At 53.0% G+C, this 21817-nt stretch overlaps 1 protein-coding gene and 1 pseudogene across 8 annotated transcripts in view; one reads left to right on the top strand and one right to left on the bottom strand.

The window, feature by feature from the left end:
- C1H10orf90 (chromosome 1 C10orf90 homolog) overlaps positions 1-21817 on the bottom strand; it is a 185414-nt gene that overhangs the window by 110993 nt on the left and 52604 nt on the right. The gene's annotated exons all lie outside the window — the stretch shown is intronic.
- LOC120885935 (U6 spliceosomal RNA) lies at positions 21134-21234 on the top strand (annotated as a pseudogene).

Raw genomic sequence — 21817 nt, 5'->3', positions numbered from 1 at the left:
TGCTCAATACCTAAGTGACGGGCTGCCAGCAGATGAAGGGAGCAGCTGTGGTTGAAAGACAGCAGGCCGACCTTGACCTCGTTGTTATTTTTTTTTAAGTCAACAAATATCCCCCAGGGCCTGTCACATGTCAGACCCTGGCCAAATGCTGGAGTGTGCCCTGGGTCCTGTACCACAGGAAGGGCACTGTCCTTCAGGAGACAGGGAAGAAGGACAAACAGCGCCTTTCAAGTGTCAATACATCCCAGGACGGAACCCCAAGGGCTACGGGAGTCTAGGCAGCCCTGCAGCACAGGCAGGGCCACCTTCCTGAAGAGCCAGGGGGAAGGGGAGACGGAGCGGCACTGGAGAAGGGAGACAGGCCAAGCCCTGGGCAGACCCCGTGAAGCAGGACCTCAGGGGGGACTGAGACGGGGCTGGTGAGCAGGGGGGTGGCATCTGAGACCAGAAGTGCAGGCCTTTCAAGGACAGCACCTTTGCAGGTGTGTAGAGGGGCCAGTGTGGGCCACGCAGAGGCAGGGAGGCCAGCGGGGAGTCCTGCTTAGGAGGAGGGATGGCAGGACTTAACGGTGAGCACGTGAGGCCAGGAATGGAAGGGAAGGAGTTTTTAATGGTCTCTAGATTTCCCACTGAGGCAAAGACTGGGGACCTTAGGGAGCAGCATGGAAACCAGTGGGAATTTCCATTCAGACAGGTCTACGCTGAGATGTGTATTGTCCACCCGAGGACGCCCCCGAATGGGACAGTTTCCGAGACTGTGACACAATACCCGAGACAAACAACTTATAGGAGGAAAACCGTAAGGGATCCTGTTTCATGGTCACTTGGCCCCAGTGTCTCTGGCCTGGAGAGGAGGGCATGGCAGAGCCAAGCTGCTCTTCCATGGTGACCCGGAAGCAGAGAGAGCGAGGAGGAAAACGTGGTGGGGGGTGATATTCCCTTAAGGACGTGCCCCAGCGACCTGCTCTTCCACTAGGCCCCCCATAAAGTTTCACCTCCAAATAGTGCAACAGCTGGGGACCAAGTCTTGAGGGCCTCGGGGTCCTTCCAGACCCACAGCATCACAAGTGTGGGTCTCAGAGGCCCCCGGGGGACACACCTGAGGACCGGGCATGAAGAAGTGACGCCCCCAGGAAGGGTGGCAGGAAGGTCCAGGCCAGGGCTGCGTCAGCTGAGGCGGGTGACGGGGAGCAGACGGAAAAGCAGGAGCAGGCGCCTAGAGGGGACCAGCAGAGGCTCAGCAGCAGGCCACGCAGCTGGGGGCCGCATGCAGGAGACGGAGGGATGAGGCCACTGTCGGCCCTGGTGGGGCAAAGCCAGGCGGAGCGGCAAGGAGGGCAGCTGTGTGCCACCAGGGGAGTGGACAGCTGGGCGGCACCTCGCGGGGAGCGCCACCAGGAAGGTGCTTCTCAGATGGGGGAGTTTGTGTGCTGAAGGAACGGTCCAGGAGAGGAGTAGAGTGCTGTCCAGAAAGGGGATAAAGCAGGACAGCGGCCACCAGGGAGGGACAGGCAGACAGGGGGACAAGGCCACACCCGGGGACAGCAAACCCGCAGGCGGACTCCGTTGGGACCACAAACTTGGCCCCAAGCCACACAAGCTGACCCCCGCACAGTTCTGGGGGCAGCGCCAGGCAGGGCCCAACCTCGAGGTCCACAAGGCTAAATGGAGCTGCCAGCCAGGGCGGCCTCTCACCTGGGGCTCAGGGTGTTGGCAGGTGGGGTTCACTTCCTTGGGGTTGTAGGACTGGGTACCTTTTCTTACATTCTGTGGGTCAGGGGTCATGCCAGTTCCTAGGGGCCTCTCTGAGGTCCTCACTCCATAGCCCCTCCATCCTTAGCACCTGCAGAAGAATCCCTCGCACTGAACGTCTGTGACCTTAGTTAGGGAGCGACTGGCTCCGCCCAGGGCTCACCTGATTAGGTCAGACCCACCCAGATAGTCTTGCTTTTGATTAAATTCAAATTTGATGGATGAATGATTTTATCATGGGAGTGGTATCCCATCATAGTCACAGGTTCTGCCTAGGCTTATGAGGAGGTCATCAAACAGAGTGTGAGCACCAGGGGGTCAGATTCTTACAATTTTGTGTGTGGAGAATTATAAGAATCTCCATATGGGGAAAAGGTGGAGAAGGGAGAATCAAATTCAAAAGCTTCGAGTGGGGAAGACCAGGGCCCTGTGGCCCCCAGTGCCCATTTCTCAATGCCACATGAGACAAGCTCATCTGCCGAGGAACAGGAGGAAAAGGTACGTGAGGGCGGCAGAGTGAAGAGGAGGAGATTGGGCCACCCGGAGGCCACATGGGCAGGAGGCGGGGGCAGGCCTGCTGGGTTGGGAACATGCTGGCCCACCAGCAGGTGCTGACAGCCAGAACAGGTGCATGGCAAATCCAGCAGGTACCAGCTTCACTCAAGGAGGGCTTTGCAAGAAGGGAAGGGAAAGTCTGAGGGCAGTCGTGGGGGCAGAGGGGACTGAGGACATCTCTAACTCCAAACATGGCCACCAGGGACGAGTAGCCCCAGGGCACCCACATGGAGCAGGATGTGAACCTGCAGCTCCAGGGTCAGGGAGCACCATACTGACACCCAAAGAGCAGCCCCTCCTGTGTCCCAGCAGATTCCGGCCTCCTGTCTCCACTGGACACACGGGCCACCTTCAGCTGGCTTCCAGGGCAGCGGCTCAAGCTCCTCACAAGCTGCCGGGTCCAGCTCGGCCCTTCCCAGGCCCTGTCCTCAGGGATCCTGTGGCCTGACAGGGACCAAGTACAGACCAGGAGACGCAGACAGGGCAAACAGGGGCCTGGACCAGGCAGTGCGGCAACCTGTGGGTGTCTGTGGCTAGTCTATGCTAATGAGCATGACAAAATGTCTTCTCCAACCAAACAGCATTGACAATGGCTCCTGAAACGATGCCCGCTAAATCCAACCCTTGACGTGGCAAAACCAATTCAGAAAGAGCCCCCAAATTCCAGAAGTATCTCTGAACCATGAAGAAGGCGAGTATGTATCACCTTCAAGCTTAAAAAGAAAGAGAAAGAGACAGGTAACCTTCCTTTTAGCTGGTGGCCCAGCACGTTGCAGGGTGGCTACACTAAATGATTCATTGTGATCCTTGCAAACCAGAGGCAACAGCATGCATCTAAAAGAAATCTCTCTTTAAAAATTAAATCAAGCCAAACTCTCCAGGAGGGCTGGTGCTGTCCTCCTGGCCCAGCTCTGCGCTAATCACTCTCTCTCACTTCATTGCCGACTCAGGTTGCCGCTGCACTCGCTCTCTTCTTTTAATTCCCCCGTGCCGCACACTTTATGCCTGCAGACTCAGAAGCTCCTTAGGGCAGGGACTTCATTAAGGTTTGTGTCAATCAGTAGAGAGCCACGTGCATTTATGCCCGACCTTCCTCTCCTCCTTCACTTCCCGCCCGCCCGCCTGTTCTTTAAGTTGCAGGAGTCAAATGCATTTAAATGGACCCCAAGAAGTTAATATATTATTACCCCGCTAGCACAGTTTTATTTCATGGTACCATATTATAATGCTCAATGATTCTTAAGCAATAAAAGGAGTTACTTTAAAACTTAATTAGGAGAATTTAGAGACCGTCTAGGGTTCTTCATGAATTTCTTAAAACTTTGGAATAGTAGACTGATATTCATAAGATTTATCTCCTGGAAATCCCAGAAAGGATTTTTTTTTTTTTAACATATTGCAAAATCATTCTCAAGGGTACTGTTTCTTTCAATATCACTGAAGGTAATTTGTGGAAAAGAAATTAAAAAAACCAAACAAGAATATCACCATTCCTGTGAGAAGCAAATCCCATATTTCTGACCCATTTCTGGGTTCCTGGGAGAGGTCTGTAAGTCTCCTTTGACCCACTGTACCTGGCTACACTGAGCCTCTGCCACGCTTCCAGGGTCCTCCACAGTCCCGCACAAACGTGATCACGTGTAAAAGTAAAACTATCTGAGTCCTAACAGAAGGTTCTCCAAGATCCCAAGATGCATCTCCCCCAAGCTCCCTGCAGCTCGGCCCCTGCAGCCACTTCCCTCCCTTCCCCTGGCCCACCCACCCAAGCCCTTCCCAGGCCCAAGACTTTATCTATTTCCCTTACAATAGATGCACTTGCCAGCCAGAGATTGGGCAGGAAATAAAAGTCAGGTTTGGTGCCAGTTCATCCCTGTGCAGCAACTAGAAGGGACAGTCAGCCGAGCAGAGGAACTCAGACACTGACCTTGGCCCTTCTGGGGACATTGGCCCTTCTTTATAAGTGTGCAACCCCTTTCCACAGAGAGGAATCCTACACTGGAATCTCATGGCAGGCCAAGGGGCAGGTGGGACTCACCAGGGCATCGGAGGACTGACCTGGAGCCCACGATGGGATTCACCTAGGACCCCTGCAGTGGGAAGCCTGGGGAGCCGAAGCTCCTGCCCTGGAGAAGGCTCCAATCCTCCAGGAGTCTGACAGTAGGGAGGAGTGGAGGAAGGAGGCCCAGAGAACAATGAATGGCTTCCACCTCCCACCCGCAGCATTCCATTCAAAGGAGCCAGGGCTTCCAGGGGTAATTACTTGCTGCCTCAGGGACCAGCCTGGAAGACCCCGGAAAGCGGAGCCTCAGCCACCTCTGCAGGTTGACCCTCCCCGGGAACCTGCAACACCTGGCAAGGTGAATGCCCACCCCAGGCCTCTAGCTAGCAGAGGCAAAGGGGCACCCACCACAGGTGGTGCACACATGGCCCGGGCCTGTAGCTTCTACAAAAAGCCATTGCCAGGTCCCTGCTGCATGTCCCCACTGACGGGCAGATTCACAGCCTTCCAGGGAGGAAAGCCCTGGCCTGGTGCGTGTTCTGGGTGCTCAGAAGCCAGAGCTGCAGAAACGACCCATAACCCCACACCATCTTGTAGGGCCCAGCACACAGGCCCAGCCCCAGCTCTGTGGGTTTCCAGCCTCCAAGCTCTTCAGGAGCCTCCGCGTGGGGGTGCTCCGGAGCTTCCTTTCTCCAGGGGAAGGGGGTCCCCCACGTTTTAGGACCCCGGCCCAGCCCAGCCCAGTCAGCACTGCTGTCCCCCGTCTGCTCCGGACCGCACCATCCTGAAGCAAGGAGTCACACTGAAACCATTTCGTAAGCACAAAATAAACCTCTGAACTCTGCCTTTTTAATCCTTCATAAACAGTGTTCCTACTGTGAGGTTGGTTGGTGAATATGGGAAGGTTCCCTCTGAGGCCCAGGAAGGAGAGGGCAATGCCATCGACAAGCACTTTGATAAGGCAGGAAGAGGAGACCAAGGCAGCAGCACTAGGAAAAAAAGGTACAAAAGGCTCATTTTTTAGAGATAACTTGATTATGTGTGTGGAAAACATAAATGAACTTAAAAAGTAGTGAAATCATAAGTCAACAAGAAGTTTCTGGGTATAAGAAAGCAGAATACAAATTTAATTGTATTTTATTTACTATCAATAAATAGAAAACAATTTTTAAAGAATGACTTATAATAGCACCGTAGAATCAAAAATCTAGGAGTAAATCTAACAGAATCTATACAAGATATCTGGGATAATTTTGTTTTAATTATTGAGATCAAGAAGACAAATATTGGAGGGAGATAGAGAAGAACCTATATTTTAATGATGTTAATTTCCCCCAAAATTAATCCACAAATTAATATGCCAGCAAAATTCTAGCACAATTTTTTTGACAAACTGAATCTAAGTTTCTTGAAGAAATCCCAGGCAAGTGTGAAGAGCAGAGTTGGAGGATTTACACTAACCAATATGAATTCATACTAAAGTCACAAAAATTAAGCCAGTATGGTGCCGTGGGAGGAGGGGGAACGACAGGAAATATGAGAAGGGTCCAGGAGCAGACGGTCCCCACGTCACGGCCCTCAGCATTCACAAAAGCCAATTCCTGATGGACAGATCTTAAGGTAAAAGATTACATAAACAAATAACTTTCCAGGAGAAAACTAAAACAATAGCCTCTTTACAATCCTGAAGTAAGCAAAGTGTCATACGAGAAAACAATCACCACCTTCACGAAGCATGAAAGATGAATAAATTGGACCTTGTTAAGAGCTCTGGAATGAAAGAGACCATTAAGGAAGTAAAAATGCAGTCCACAGTGTGGGAAAAGATATTTATAATCTGTATATCTAGGAAAGAATTTGCACCCAGGAAATAGAAAGAAATCCTACAAATTAGTTAGAAAAAGACAACACACTTCTAAATGGGCCAAGGACCTAAACAGACTTTACACCAGAGAGATCCCAGTGGCTAATAATGGAAACGTGCTCGTCCTCGTTAATCATCAGGGAAAGGCTCATTAAGACCAGGCGAAGAAGCCACTTTGCACCCATCAGAAGGGCTAAAGTCAAACAGCTGGGCAATGCCTGGTGTTGGCCAGGAGACGAGCCACCGGAATCCTCACATGGTGCTGCTGGGAGCGTGAGTGAAATCCTGTCATAGAATCATCTGGAATGCTCTGTGACCCAGCAACTGGCTCCTAGGCACCGACTCAACAGAAAGGCTTGCCCGAAGACATATGTAAGAAAGTTCACAGCTTTGTACTGTTGTCCTGGAAATGGTTCAAATGCCCAGCAACGATAAATGAATTCTACATTTGCACAAAGAAATTCTGCTTAGCAACGTGAATAAATGAACCACAGTAACGTAAGCCTCTCACAGTCATAGTGTGAGTGAAGGAAGCCAAATGCAATACAACAACAACAACAAAAAACGTGTCGCATGACTCTATCCCAAAATACCAACTGGGCCAACAGTCTGACCAGGAGAGAGCAATTGGAAAGAGACGCAGGGGAACTGTCTAGGTGCTGGTCATATTTTCCTTCTGAGTCCTGGTCACATAGGTGTGGCCATGTGAAAATTCATGAAACTGTGTGCAATGTGCATCGTCTCGTCCTATATAGATAATACGCCTCAATTTAAAAATCAGCTCTGCTCCTCCACACAGCTGTCAGGTGCTCCTTGCCAAAGGGAAAGTGCACACACCTTATCCTTTTCTTAACAGAAGCACAGGCCACTGGGTCAGACTTATCAACACGCACACATGGGTGTTTCGGTGAGATTTCTTTCTGGAAAGGGTTCACAAATCTACATTTTTTTGATGCAATTTCTCACTGACCAAATTTCATAAAGCTCTGTTCAAATCAAAGCTGATTGAAACTTATAAAAAGTTTACCATCCAAATATTACTCATGGCTACAGAAAAGACTTTAAAAACAAAAAACACCCAAGTTTCCAGGAGCAGTCTCTGATTGAGATATCCACCATCGTGATATAACATTACACTGTGAAGTATCTCATGTATAAACACATGTTGGTAAAGCAACAAAACACCTCTGCTTCTTATGAAGCACTGCTGTGGCTGGTTTTCACCCTCAGGATAGCCCCGAGGTGCAGAGATTATCACAGGTGGCAAGCTGGACAGTCAAGCAATGCGTTCAGAAGCACAAATCCCCTCTAGGAAGCTGAGGGACAGGCACTCTCAGAGGCCCCTGGGACGGTCCTCACCCACAGGGTGAGCTTTGGTCTTGGTGTGGAGGTGCCTCTCCTGGCCACGGAGGTTTCCTAAGGGGCCCCTGTCGGTGGGAATGGGGCTGTTTCACGGCAGCATCCGGAAGGGGACGTGAAATCTGTCAAGCGGGCAGGGTGGGCGCAGTAAAGACCAACCCACACCAGAGGGCAGGAGGCTTCAGGATCCCGGCTGCCCTGGCCTTGGGCTCTCTTTCTGAAACCTGGACCTTGTGTGATCTGGATCTTTTCCAAAGCTACATTGGTTTCTCCCACCACCATCGGGGGGCCACTAAGACCAGCTTTTCCTCTGCGTCTCCTTGGCAAAAACAAGTGTGCGTGTGCCTGCACTGTGTGTGCTGTGTGCCAGCAAGTGTGTGTGCAACATGTGGGCAGTGTGTGTACGTATGCATGTACCTACCTGTGCCTGTTGTGCAAGTGTGGGGAGTGTATATATGTGTGAGTGTGCGGCTGCATGTTTTCTGGACAGATTTCTGTCTTCCCTTCCCTCAATGCGTCTCTCCCTCTGCCCCCAACAGGTGGCTAGTGACACTGTCAGTTTTCTCCTGTGTTCCTGGCCCTGTTTTTCCAGCAGTTGTGATTGACATTCACAGTTGTTACATGAGGCATTAATTTACCTTCACAAGGGAGAACTGCAGGGGTCCAACTAGAGAGCTTGCACACAACTTGTCTGAGCAACAACCCCTTAGAGCAGTTGCTGTGCAGAGTGGAGACCCTGGGAACACACATGGTTCCCTGCTGTTTGCTGAGCCAGGGCCTCAGCTATCCCGGATCTCTCATGCCTCTGCTTCACATGGCACCTTTGCAAAACAGGACTAACAGGAACACTCATGCTGGGCCTTTTGTTCCAAAGAACTCCAGGGAGCCACATTCGAGGGGGAATGGCAGCTCCAGAGTTGGACTAGCAAGTGGGAGCCAGGAGACAAGGGATGGTCTGGCCCTGGGGCCCTTCTCTGGGTTGGGATAGCCAGGAGAGGGTTGTACAGAGCTTCCAGCTGGCGTGGTCCCCATCAGCTTCTGGCCCCCCATCCCTGACAGCTGGGGGCAATCTGTGGGGCAGCAGCTCTACCTTCCACCTTTCCACAGCTGCTAGGTAGTGCCCAAGGTGAACTCCCGCCCACATTCACCAGGGCTAAACGTAGAAAGTACACAGGCATCATATGCGGCCATGTAAATCATGCAGAACATTGTCTTCTGATTTTTAAATTCTACACTCTCAGTGTAGAATCTCAAAGCAGAAACCAATTGTACTTCCCAGCCTGCCTTCTGCTGGAAGCAGCCACTGGACTCAGATGCATCCACCAGACATACTCCTGCAGACTGTGATTCAGGAGGAGCCCCAGGAGACCCCGGGGCCCCCCTACTGCTGTGCAGAGCAGCAGCGCAGGCTCTGAAGAGCAGTGTGATTCTGGAGTCAGCAGCTGTGGTGGAGCAGGGACACCGTCCTGCCAGGACGGAGCAGGAGGATGCAGCAGCCTGCGGGAACGGCGGTCCCCTGGCAGCCCTAGCAGCTCCTCAGCTGGGGCCTCCCATGTTAGCCCGGGAACTCCTTCCTGGAGTCAGTCCACACCGTCTCCTGGGCCTGCACAGGTGCCCTTGACAAAGCCCCTGAACCTGCAGCAGGGACTTCATGCTCTGCAGCTAAGCCCCTTGGCCTTCCCTACACAGTCTGCTGATGTGTGCAAAAGGGTTTAAAGTCTAGGACTTCAGGAACCAGAAGCACAGGGCTGTCTTCCCTGCTCCTCCTCGACCACTGCACATGTTTGATGCCCCGCGTGCAGCTGCCTCCTTCCTCCACTCCCTAAGCGATCCCTTCTGGTTTCCTTTAGGCCCTTCCACAGTCCTCATGGAACCTGTGGTCGGTAGGTGAGCAGGGAGCACAGCTGTCCACATCTGCACCTGCTGAGGACAGAGCTGTAACCGTGTGTCTGTGTGATCTTGGAGAAGAGAAGGAGGGAGCTGGCATTTCCAGATTCCCTGGGGTTGCTGAGGGAGGTGGGGCTCCGTAGATAGATAACCATTAACTGAAAGAGGAGAGTGCATCTTTCCATTCGGGTCTCTACCTCCTTCTTCCCATTAGGTCTCTTTGTGATTATATTTACTTCCTGTTTTCTAATCATGAAAGTGACACAATCCAGAGGTACAGGCAGTAGCCCATGTCACCTCCAAGCCATCGCAGGCTCAGCCAAAACCTCACACTGAAAAGTCTATTGGACTATTCACACCTTGAAAATATGTACCACCACTCAGGAGGAGGATGTGGCATCACAAACTCACAGACCCCGAGAAGGTCCCCACGACAGTTCAGTCATCCTGCAGAGGGTTTCTCAGCCTCTGTGATGCTGTTGGAATTTGGAGCTGGGTATTTCCCAGCTGGGAGGGGCGCCCTGTGCACACAGCACCCCTGTCCTCCATACACCAGTGAGACAACCAAAGATGTCTCCAGACACTGTCACATGGCCCGGGGGGACAAAACCACCTGCAGTTACGAACCAAACCATGACTCAGAGGCAGAAGCACAAACCATTCTGCTGAAACAAATGCAGGAAGCACTTCTGTGAGAGCCCACGCCAACGCCATAGCTCCAGAAAACGCGAGAGTGGGCCACTAAATCTCAGGGTAATTTTCTTTTATCTCAAGAAGCAAAGTGATTACAAATTCTAATATAAAGAACTCAATAGTCTCTCATCCTCAAAAGTCACCTCTCTGTACTTGGGATTTCATATTGAAAACAGATCCTAGGCTGCTAAAAGATCCCTCATCCAACTTAATATTTCAGGTTTAAAAGCTCTACTTGATATTCTTGGATTTCGTTCTGTTTCATATTTATGAGGGTGAACGTTATCAGCTCTCTTCTTCCAATAATCATTTCCTGGCTGCTTCTGCTCAGACTGTAGATGGCGAGGGGCTGTTTTCTCAGTTGGAAGGAGAGGTGCCTGGTCCATGCCTGGCGCAGTGGGGCTGCCCGCCCAAGCTGGCTCTGGCCCCAGCTTGCCACAGCTGGTCAGGGTTTCTGTGCTGCCTGTCAGCTCTGCCAGGGCTCAGAGACCACCAGGTCACGTTTTCAGCACCAAACAGGCTCTTTGAAATGAGAAGTAAAACTGGACAATATTCAGAGCCCTCCCGTGGAGGGAAGAGAAGTCCAACAATGAGGGCCATGGACCCGCTGACCTGCCGAGTTGCCCAGCACACCCCCGAACAGCTCCCCCTGGTGGTGGGCTCTGGGAGTGTGAGCAGAGCCATGCGCAGGTTGAGGGTGCATTTCGTGGCCTGTGGGAGACCCCAGATGAAGCCAGCCTGCAGCTTCCAGCTGGGGGAGGCACCCACCTGGAGAGGTCACCCCACATTCTGGCCCTCGCCTGGGTGCTGGACAGCACGAGGGACCCACGCTGCCTCCTCCAAGAACACAGCCCACTGGAGAGTGGCTGATGCTTCTGGAACCCAGAGGTCAGGGGTGAGGAATATCATGGCTTTTCAGAATTTCAGACTTTTATTTAATTTTAGAAGTTTACCTTACTACTTTTCAGTGATTTGTTACAATTCCCATGGCTGTCTATCTCAATCCCCAAGTAACACCATACAGCATGTGTGTGCGTCCCTTGGGCACGTCTAATAAGCTTTCCCTCCCCCTCCCACACATGCACACACGAGGAGCCCCCACAGGTTGGTGAATACGGTCTGTGGACCCTGCAGAGACCCTGCAGGGCAGACACGCTGGGGGAGGTGCCTCTCCCTGCACTGTGGGTAGCATGGAGGGGCCCCTGCTGGAGACAGGATCTCAGGCTGGGGATCCAGCTGTCAGGGCAGAGATGGAGGCAGGGATTACTCTAATCCTTGAAGGCAGGATTTGGGTCTTGGAAAAAAACTGGGAAGGCAAAGGACTGAGAGGCAGTGTGTATGGGACAGGTGCAAAAAACTTGGACCAAACCAAGGAATGTAGGGACTGGAGAGCAGATTGGAGAGCCCACGGGGATGAGGGCGTTCAGGGCCAGGTCAAGGCACTGGAGCCTGAAGCTGTGAGTTGCTGGTCCTGCAGGCGGGCTCTGTAGCCATAGCATCTGTGTCAGCAGCTTCACCAGCAACTAGACAGAAAGGTAGGTTCTCAGGTGACCTCTCCCCTGTCCCCACCTGCAGCACCATGGTGATTCTGATGCTTGCTAAAGTTTAGGACTTCACTGGCATAAGAATCAAGACTGGGGCTGGGGATGTGTCTCAAGCGGTAGCGCGCTCGCCTGGTATGCATGCAACCCGGGTTCGATCCTCAGCATTACATACAAAGATGTTGTGTCCGCCGAGAACTAGAAAATAAATATTAAAAATTCTCTCTCTCTCTCTCTCTCTCTCTCTCTCTCTCTCTCTCTCTCTCTCTCTCTCCTCTCCCTCTCCCTCTCCTCTCTCACTCTCTCTTAAAAAAAAAAAAAGAATCAAGACTGTTTAACCTCTTCCAGATGCACACAATGTGAATGGCTAACTCAAAGTTGACATTGTTTCATGTCCTAATTCCAGAACTTTGAAGCCCATCAGGGTGACTTTAAATATTCAGGCCGATGGCTTCAGGAACAGTTGTGCTGTTGTGATATTTACAATGTAGAAACAGCCGTCATAGACGGACACCCAGGTGTGATGACAAGAGCCACAGGACACCTGTCCAGGCAGAAAGAGATGAGAGGACGCTGCCTTCCACCCGAACCTCAGCCTCCCGCACGCTGGTGCCACGGGAACTGCCAGGGGGTTGCGGAGCTGGGACAGAGGGGGCTGCGAGGCTGCCAGGAGAGGCCAGGCAAAACCTCAGAGTGCAACAGGAGCACGCGATGGCACTGCCAGCCGGCCCAGGGTCACTTCGCTTTGTTCACCACATAACCTGGTGAGAAGCCAGTCCCCCATAGTCACCCAGGCACTTTGAAAAGACCATCTACATCCTTCTTGTTCCTGAAGGTCTCAGGTTTCATAGGGTCCCTCGGAATCGGCCTGTAGGACATTTTCTTAATCCCAGAAGTTCAGAGAAAGGAGTCATATGTGGAGGGTCAGAGGCTTGACAGACTTGTTAGGTCCCTGGACAAAAGGGCGGCAACAGCCAGGAGAGCAGTATCTGGGTTTAATGAGAAGAATCTTAAATTTCAAAGAAGCCATGACTGCTTCTCTGCGGCTTCCCGCTTCTCCCTGTCCCCATACCGTGGGTTCCAAGCCTGGGGTCAAGGTTCAGCCTGAACAGGTTCCCAGAGACCTACACTGGTCTCTGCTCATCCAGAAAGGAGGCAACTGGGTTGTGGGTGTCCAAACGCTGGAGCCCGTCCAAGAGTGACATGATGGCTCCGTGTGCGGGCACACTTTGGCAAAGCTGGGAAGCTCGCCCGGCAAGAGCTCTCGGACCATCAGTCACAGAATCCAATCTAAGATTTTCGATGGTGTCACAGGCCAGCACTGTCACCCTAGTGACACCTCAGGGACCTCACTCTTCCTGGCCATTTCTATACTTTCCTACCTACCTACATTTTAAAGCACGATGGGACCGGGGCATCTAAAGACCTCTGACTTGGCCGCTCCCCTGCGTCCTCAGCAATGCCACAGAGGAGGTGGCTTCAACAGTAGGCACGGACTTCTCCAGGTTCTGGAGACTGGAAGCCTAAGGTCAGGGGGCCAGCATGGCTGGGTGTGGTGAGGGCCCTCCTGTCTCAGAGAGAGAGAGGGACCCCCCACGTGTGCTCTTCTGACCTATTCACCACCCAGAGGCCCCTTCTTCGGTGCCATCGCCCTGGGGCCTCTCCACATATGAGGTTGCAGGGACGAGCCTTGGCCTACCGTGGTGCCCTGCTGCAGCCCCAGGACGTGAGCTGCAGCTGCTCAGCTGATACAGTCTGACGGTTTGGAGATAATTCAGCAATTTTGATATTAATTTTGTGTTTTCTGTCTGGTGAAATGATCTGTAGGCTCCGATCACGTCATAGATGGGTGAATAGTGGGCAGTTAGTTAAACTCTGGGCCTGGAGGGCTCCCTATTAAGCCCTCTTGAACTACAGCCACGACAAGCCTTGCACACTCAACAGGACCCCACCCAGCCTGTGCTCACCCCAAACCCACACTCCTGGGCCCCCCGCAGGTGCCAAGAGGACAGGGGGGCTTTGTGGGTGGGAAGAGGGGGATGTGTGCTTGCTGCCGACAGCCCCTGGCTCACGGTTTGTGGTTGGGACTGACTGGAGCCAGGTGGGTGGAGTGTGGGTGAGCCACGTTGGAGAGGGTGAGCGGAAGCCGTGAGCCAGGGGCTACTTCCCGCTCGGGGGCGAGAGGGGTTGCCTCGATGGAGAAGTGGGCAGGTGAGTGGATGGGGCTCACCAACACTGGGCACCTGCGGGGAGGAGCCGTCATGGATGACAGAGAAGGAAAAGGAATAGCAGGTGACGGAGCGGCCTGGGGCACTGGAGCAGACGGAGGCTGGGGAGGAAGAAAGAAACCTGTAGACGCTTCTGAGAGAGGGCACGTCTCCTGCCCAGGTGGTCACAGGACCACGCAGCTGTCCACCCTCGTGACCTGGGCCAATTCAGTCTCAGTGGTGGGAAGGACACAAGCCCGGATGAGAGCAGACTGAGAATAGACCATGTCCTGTGTGTGCACTTTAAAAAGCTTTCCACCAAAGTTCAAAATTTGTGAAGGAACAAAACCAGGTGCAGGAAACAGGAAAAATGTCTGCTCTCTCGCAGCCGCAGGAGGATTCCCAGAGCTCTCTGTCCTTGCCCTGGAGCTGGGGGACTCAGTCCTTACTGTGTGTCCACCTGCACTTAGGTTATCAGTTAGGTTGCCAGAATGCAGAGCCTCTGGAAGCCCAAGAAGATCATTAGACTGTCAGGCCACGTCTCAGGAAGCGGGGGGTGGTGGGGGGATGTCCTAGTTGATACCCGTAAAGCTGACCTCTGCTCCTCGTCGATCGATCGATTGGGCTCTCCCATGGAGACTCAAAATGTGCTGGCCTTGCCTTTGGACAGCTGCCACCCTCCTGACAAACCCATGTTTTATCTCCCCTGCAAGTGATAGCATCAGAAAAAGAAAATCTGAATTATTCAGCTTTCCACGGTTCCCACTTTCAATACTTTAAGTGCCGGAGAGGCGAGAGCCACGGGAGGGACGCTGTGGCATCCCTGGCCACTGTCCACCAGAAGCAGCACAGGGTGGATGGGGTGCAGGGAGGGGACTCACTGGCAGACCAGATCTGGTCTGGACTCAGCTGGAAACTGGAACCTTCCCTAGGCCCCATCTCCCATCTCCTACTGTCGGGATTGAATAGATTCTAAGGTCATTGAGTATGAAACCCATTGTTCAAATGAAGCTGTAGGCACAGAACCCAGGAAGGCACAGAGAAAACCAGAGGCTGCTGGTGGGACAGGGGCTCTGGGACACCTCTGTGCTAGTGTGGCGTGTGTACCACGTGTGCCAGGGTCCATCCTGGTGCCTCTCAGTCCTCAAGCTGGGGGTGGCGGGGGGGGGGGGTGGAGTCTCTATCAGTCAGAAAAAATGAACCTCAACCCTTACCTCACACCAAATGCAAATATTGATTTGAAATGGATCATAAACTTAAAATTGCAACTATAAACCTTAAATAATAAGGTAGGAGAAAATCTCCCTACCTTGGGGGATGAAAGTTACTTTGTCAGAATGCCAAAGAAAAAGAACTAATTGGACCTCATCAAAACGGATATTTCCGCTCCTTGAAAGAAACCATTAAGAAAACGAATGGAACATTTGCATCACATATATCTGGCAAAAAAAAAATTGCACCATATTATAGAAAGAACTCTGATGACTCATTAGGAAGACAGATCAATTTTAAGAAATGAGTTAAATCTTTAAACGTGTCACAAAGAAAGATACGGTAATTACAAATAAGCACGTGAAAAGATGTCCAATATCTTATTCATCAAGGAAATGCACATAAAACCTCAATAAGAGCTCATTGATTACCTACTAGAATGACCCAGACTGAAAACACAGACAACGTGAAGGGCCGACGAGAGTGTGGAGGAGAAATCCAAGCTTTCTTATGTCCTCACTGGGGAAGTAAATAAGAGTTCACTTTGGAGAGCATATTGGCAATTTCTTATAAGGTCAAACATGGCTACCACACCACCCAGCAAATCTACCCCAGCACCCCCGTCACCCTAACCTCACCACAAAAGAAAACACACGTCCACAGGAAGAGTGGAGCGGGAATGTTCATGACTGCGTCAGTACAGTAACCGACCGTCCACATGATGGAGTAGCCCTCTAATGTCCCAGGCAGAGGAACAGGCTGCTCCTGTAACCCACAGAGTGCTTGGGGACTTGTGTGGCTGGGCCAGAATGCAGAGGAGTGTGGAGGCTGGAGAGGAGGCCGGCCCCGGTGACACACAGCCCTGTGGACCCGGCTAATAGTCCCGCGTTGTTCTCAGAGCAGCAAAAGGGCAGCGGCTGGCTAACTCGACCATATTTGCATATTTGAGAAAACAGCTGACCGCTGGGCAAAGAGAAAACGAGAGAGAGAGAGAGTGGAGGGTGGGGAGGGGCTGGGGAGGGAAGTGTGTGCCAGGGAGGGCTTTGGAGTGTGCCAAGGAGCTCCATGACCCGTGGCCTTGGGGTGGCCGTCCTATCTGTCCCTAGGAATTTTCCTCTTCTTAGCGGCTGCTCTTCATTCTGGGCTCTGTCACCCAGCACAGGAGCACTTCCTTAGGCTTCTGATGGGAATCGGCCCCTGTCACCCGAGTCACGGCTCCACATGTTGAAATGAGATGAGCTGCCTCCCCGCGTGACTAGGAGCCGGGCTCCCAACTCCATGGACACACCCACAGCCCACGAGGCTGCACTCCTCCCTCCAGGGACAGTGAGAGAGCTGGTCAGGCGCCCTGTGGGCACACCGATGCCCTCCTGCTGCTCCGTCAGCAGATGGGGAAGGAAGAGCAGAGCAACGCGACCTGCTGGCCCCTGGAGAGCTCCAGGGACTAGCTGGGGTCGGCGTCCCTCATCCCCAGCCAGCGGCAGAGCCGGCCCATACACAGGACATAGGCACCACTCGCCCCTGGCCCCCCTGGGCAGCGGGCTCCAGATCCAGGTGTGTGAGTCCATCCGTGCGCTCTTCTTGGAAGAGGGGGAGAAACAGCGAGCCCCCTCCCGACACCTGTCTTCTGTCTTTATTTTCTAGATGTCCAATCATCTGACCACTCGGGAATTCAGATCTTTAATCACCAAAAGAACAGAAAGTGGATATTGGGAGGAAAATGCGCCCTGTCCTCCGGCCAGGGGCCCAGCGCAGTGTGATTTAAGCACCCGTCAGGGCGGTGCCCACCCCCTGCGCTCTCCTGGGTTCACAGCCCTGTGTCCTCCTCCAGCAGACCTGTCACTGTGCCCCTCTTTCAGCACCAGGTCACTGGCGACTGCTGTGTGGCTGGTCCTTGGGAGGGAAGCAGTCACCAGCTCAAGGGTGTGCCTGTTCTCGGTGGCATTTCTAGGGTGGTTTTGAGCAGGCTGTCAAAACTGACTGAAATGAGGGAGCTTGCTGGGACACATTCCCGTCTCTGGCACAGGACGGGTGAGACCTGGGGGAGCAAGCCTCTTGGTTTTCCTTTCTTCTTTCCCTCCCTCCTTTCCTCTCTTCCTTTCTCTCTTTTGCTTCCTTCCCTCTCTCCATCTCCTCCCTCCCCACTACCTTCTCTCTTGCACACACACAGGAAGGATCTGCTGGTCCAGGAGGTCACCTGTCGGCTGGCTCCCCTCCGGCACACCTTCCTGGGTGTGTGTCCCTGCTGCAAACCCCCCCCCCTTGCCATAACCTAGAAAGAGCCCTGAACGCGTTCTGCTGGGGACACAGCCTCGGCTTCAGGCTGCCTGCTGCTGCCCCAGTCCTGGCTCTTTCTGGAAAGGTCTCCCCTGTGTGGGAAGCAGAGCCCCCCGTGTGCTGGAGGTGAGAACGCGGGCCACACTGGAGTTCCACTGCTGAAAGACAAACTCGGCAGCCTCCCAGAGTGCTTCACGGATGGAAGGCCAGACCCCAGGAGAGACTGGGGGCAGCGGCTGGGCAGGGCTGGGCACTCTTCAGAGACCGAGGGACACCGTTCCCATGTGCCTGCCCCAAGCCTGGTCGGTTTTGAAGTGCTTCACCCACAGCCGCACACACAATTAGGTGGATTAGACAAATTGGTAACAGGGGATTTGGACACTAATCCCTGACAATTGTTAATATTAATTAAAGTGCTTCCTCCTCTCATTACGCAGCAAACACTATTTCACTAAGAGAAGGGAAGAGAGGGCAGTTTGGTGGGTGGCGTTTGGTTTTTGGTCTCCTGCAGGAAGGCACTGGGTTGGTAGGAGACCACCTTTGACCCTGTGAAGCCAGGAGGAGGTGAGCAAGCCCTGCCTTCCCTCCTCTGCGTCAGTCTCGGTTCCTTCCTAGCACACTGTAAGTTCTAAGAGGTAGATATCTATCTTTCTCTCAAGAATGTTATTCTAGGCCACTGCTGTTAAATGGCTTAGGCAGAGAGGGTTCAGTAAGGTGAACAGGCTCCTGTGCGTGTGTGTGTGTGTGTGTGTGTGTGTGTGTGTGTGTGTGCAGGTGTGCTTGGCCAAGAGGCCTCCAGATGGCCCATGGGCTGGGGCAGCAGCTGAGCCCCGCTGTCCAGGCTGTGTAGGTCTGGCTGCCGGGAGAGGCTACGGAAAGCCTCCAGGGCAAGGGGGCCATGTGCTCTCTCGGCCAGTCAGATGGAAACGTCCCTGCACCTGCCGTGTCCCTTGCCGTGTGCAGAGAGGAGGGTCTCAGGGACAAACACAGGCTGCTAGAAGGTCAGGGTAACCCACGGCTAAGCAAGTGAAGCCAACCACAGTGACACTCGGGAGGAGCAGCCCCAGCCCCGCCCCAGGAGCCAGGGCACCACACCCTCTCTGCTCTCCATGGAAACTTCTGATTGCACTACAGACCCAGCTGCACCAAGATGGAATGTGAGTGTGCACATGTGTGTGTGTGCCCTCAGGCATCTATATGGGCATGTGTGTGCAAGTATATTCCACAGAATGATAAGACAGAAGAGAGGGCATGAGTGTGTGTGCGTGTGCGTGTGTGTGCGTGTGTGTGTGCGTGTGTGTGTGTGTGCGTGTGTGAGTGTGTGTGTGTGCATGTGTGAGTGTGTGTGTGTGCATGTGTGAGTGTGTGTGTGCGTGTGTGTGTGTGTGTGTGTGTGTGTTTGCGCGTGTGAGATGCAGCTGGGAGGCAGAGAGACGGAGGTGGGAAGAGAGGGCAGTTGGGGAGGGCTCCCTCCTGCAGGTGAGAACTGGAAGCCACCCAGGTCGTCCCATGTCATGGGTGAATAGTGAGCTGGTGAGCGGCTCAAGCCCCCCAGGCCTTTTTCCCCCCGGCTCACAGGCCAGCAGGGAGACAGAGTGGGTCCGTGCACACAGCGCTGAAAACAGCCCGACTCCCCGTCACTCCTAGATGTATCAACCTTTGTGTCTAGGGAAGGGGTCTTACAGAACTTCCAGGCCTAACAGCCCTCCCAGGGGTGTTGCTGAACCAGCAGAAAAGTTAGGGTTTGGGGGATGTGGTACAGGTGAGGAAGGAGTGGCCATCAAAGACAACTTGACTTTGGAGATTGATGCAGGGCAGGGAAGACACCTGGGCTCACCCAGAGTGCGTGGGCACAGAGCCAGAGAGGTGCGGGCTGGACGCCCTGGAGAAGGGACGCTGCTGCTACAGGACACAGGCACAGCTCTCTCCAGGCTCAGCTCCTGCAGGCTCCTCCAGAAGCACAGATGTGGAGAAATCCTGTGGCCACGAATCCTCTGGTGGCCACCTGAGCCTGACCTTCCACCCGACTGGCCCTCGGAACCTCTGAGTCTCCTGAGCGTCACCTGAGAGCCCTCTCCTGAGCCACGTTCCAAACAAGGAAGGGAGGGAGCCAGGGAGGGAGGAAGGGCCCCCTGGTAATTCCCCCCGTGTTTTTGTCTGAATTGTTTCCCTATCTTGGCTCCTCAATTTCTTTCTCAGACTTGATCTTTAGTTAAAAGAAAAAAAAATACGATCCCATATGAATGTCGTTTTCCAAAAGATAGAGTGGAAATCGCACGAGCTCCTGCACACTAGAAGATGACCCAGGGACCCAGAATCGCACACGTGGGCACTGGGTCTTGCCGCCCCAGGCCACCACCAAAATGGAGGGGAATTTATCCCCTAGAAGTCACAGACATTGGTTTTTACCACTTCTCTCAACATCCTAAGGGTCAGACAGCTGAAGCCCTGCTAATAGGCGCAGATCTTACTGGGTAACAATTTACCAATGCTTTCCTGCGAGCTCCACCAAGCTTGAACATCTATAGCCACATGGATCTGTTTTAATAACAGCTGACAGTGTAATCAGGAGAAATACGGCCCATGTTCACGACAGAGCACTTTTCCATTACTGGGATTTGGGCCCCGAGCCCCTGCATGGAATGTAGGCATTTCACTCCCTCTGCACTTTCGAATGGGTGCACACGAGGAAGTCTCAGGGGACAGCTATAACTGTGACAACACAGATCACTCACACCCAGAGAACTCCATCCTCACTGAGAATGTTCCATTTCAGACAAACACATCCTCTGCGTCTTCAATCACACAAGTCACCTAAGGGTCACTTCTAGCCCTGTGAGGAGAGAAACAAAATTTCACTCTGAAAAGGTCCTCCTAGAATTCTAAAGAGAGCCAGAGTTGGACCAAAAGTCATGAATATGAGTGACTGTCCACCCTCCAAGGAGCACACGCTTCAGGGTGACAAGCCGAAGACCACGTGAAGCTGGCCCCAGTGCTAGCCCAGGACCCTCAGCTGAGAGGCACCACCCTGGGCCCGTGGGGTGCTGCAGATCAAAACCCCGCAGGCTGCAGAGTGAGTTCCCGGGACTGGTGGAGAGGAACTGTCCGTGTAGAGCCCGGAGGAGGAGCCTATATAAGTAGACCAGGAAGACAAGAAGAAGAGGGGGAAGGATGGGTGAATCCCCCACTTCAGCCCTGGAGAAGGTGCTGACCATCCCCTGAAGCCAAAGAGAAGGGTGCACTCTGAAGTGTCCTGCTGGGGCCTGCAGGGCACCTGTGCTGAGGTGCTGAGCCGCCCAGCGGGGCTGGCACCTGGCACCACCGCCTCTGGCACCCCAGACTGGAGGCTCAGCAAGAGCCTTGGATTTGGAAATCGGCCCCCCAGAGTGGAGAAGCAACCAGAGGCCTGGGAAAGGCAGCTCCTCACCCATCAAGAGGCCAGGGAGAGGGTCCAGAGGGAGACCGGAAGGTAACCAACAGGAATTGTATTTGAGCACTCAGAAAGACCAAAATGTGATCTTCAAATTCAGAAGTCCCACCCATGAATTGAAGGAGAGGGAGACCCAAACTGGTAACCTTGAAATTAAGTGGACGAAGAGCTCATCCGCCACGCAGTTCAGAGACCACGCAGCTGATGTCCCAGCACTTTGTGTCCCGGGGACTCAGGCGTGCTCAAGAGTTCAGCCACAGTGTGTGAGCGGTTTTCTACCAGCAGAATGACTGTTGTGACTGCAAGTGTGATCGTGCCCTTTGAGATGAGAAGCATTAAGAGGATGAGCAACAGAGCTTGCTTTGGCAGCACATACACTAGAATTGGAACGACACAGAGAACATTAGCAAGGCCCCCTGCATGAGGATGACACACCTTCGTGAAGTTTCCATATTTTTACTTTCATGCTAAGTGAAGTAAGTCAACCCCCAAAACCAAAGGCCGAATGTTCTCTCTGATGTGTGGATGCTAACCCACATTGAGGGGAGTGGGGAAAACAGAAGTTCATTGGATTAGACCAAGGGGAAGGAGGGGAAGGGACGGGGTTGGGAATGGGACAGAAGGTAGAATGAATCGGACACACTATCCTGTGTTCATATGTGAATCCAGGACCCGTGTAGCTCAAATCTCCTACAACCACAGAATGGGAAGTCACACTCCATGTGTGTACCAGTGTCAATACACATTCTACTGTCATGTATAACTGTCATGTATAACTAAAAAGAGCAAACTAAAATTTCTTTAAAAGATGAATGATGTCACCCGTGTAGATTACACTTTGTATAATAAATCATTTTGATGTTGCAACACGGTGGGAGAAAACAGTTGTGGCCCTCTGCCATGGCACCACGGTCAGCCTCCTCCGGCTCTGGAACACAGCCCTGAAGCTCTCTGAACTTCCCGAGAGGTGTGCCGCCTTCCACCCGGCTCCCTCCTGCCTGGGCCAACCTCCTCAGCACCCCCTGGGTTTGTTCTCCTACA

This window comes from Ictidomys tridecemlineatus, chromosome 1 (assembly GCF_052094955.1).
Source record: "Ictidomys tridecemlineatus isolate mIctTri1 chromosome 1, mIctTri1.hap1, whole genome shotgun sequence".
In the NCBI taxonomy this organism is placed as follows: Eukaryota; Metazoa; Chordata; class Mammalia; order Rodentia; family Sciuridae; genus Ictidomys; species Ictidomys tridecemlineatus.
The sequence above is the reverse complement of the archived record's forward strand: the minus strand, read 5'-3'. Positions and strand labels throughout refer to the sequence as shown.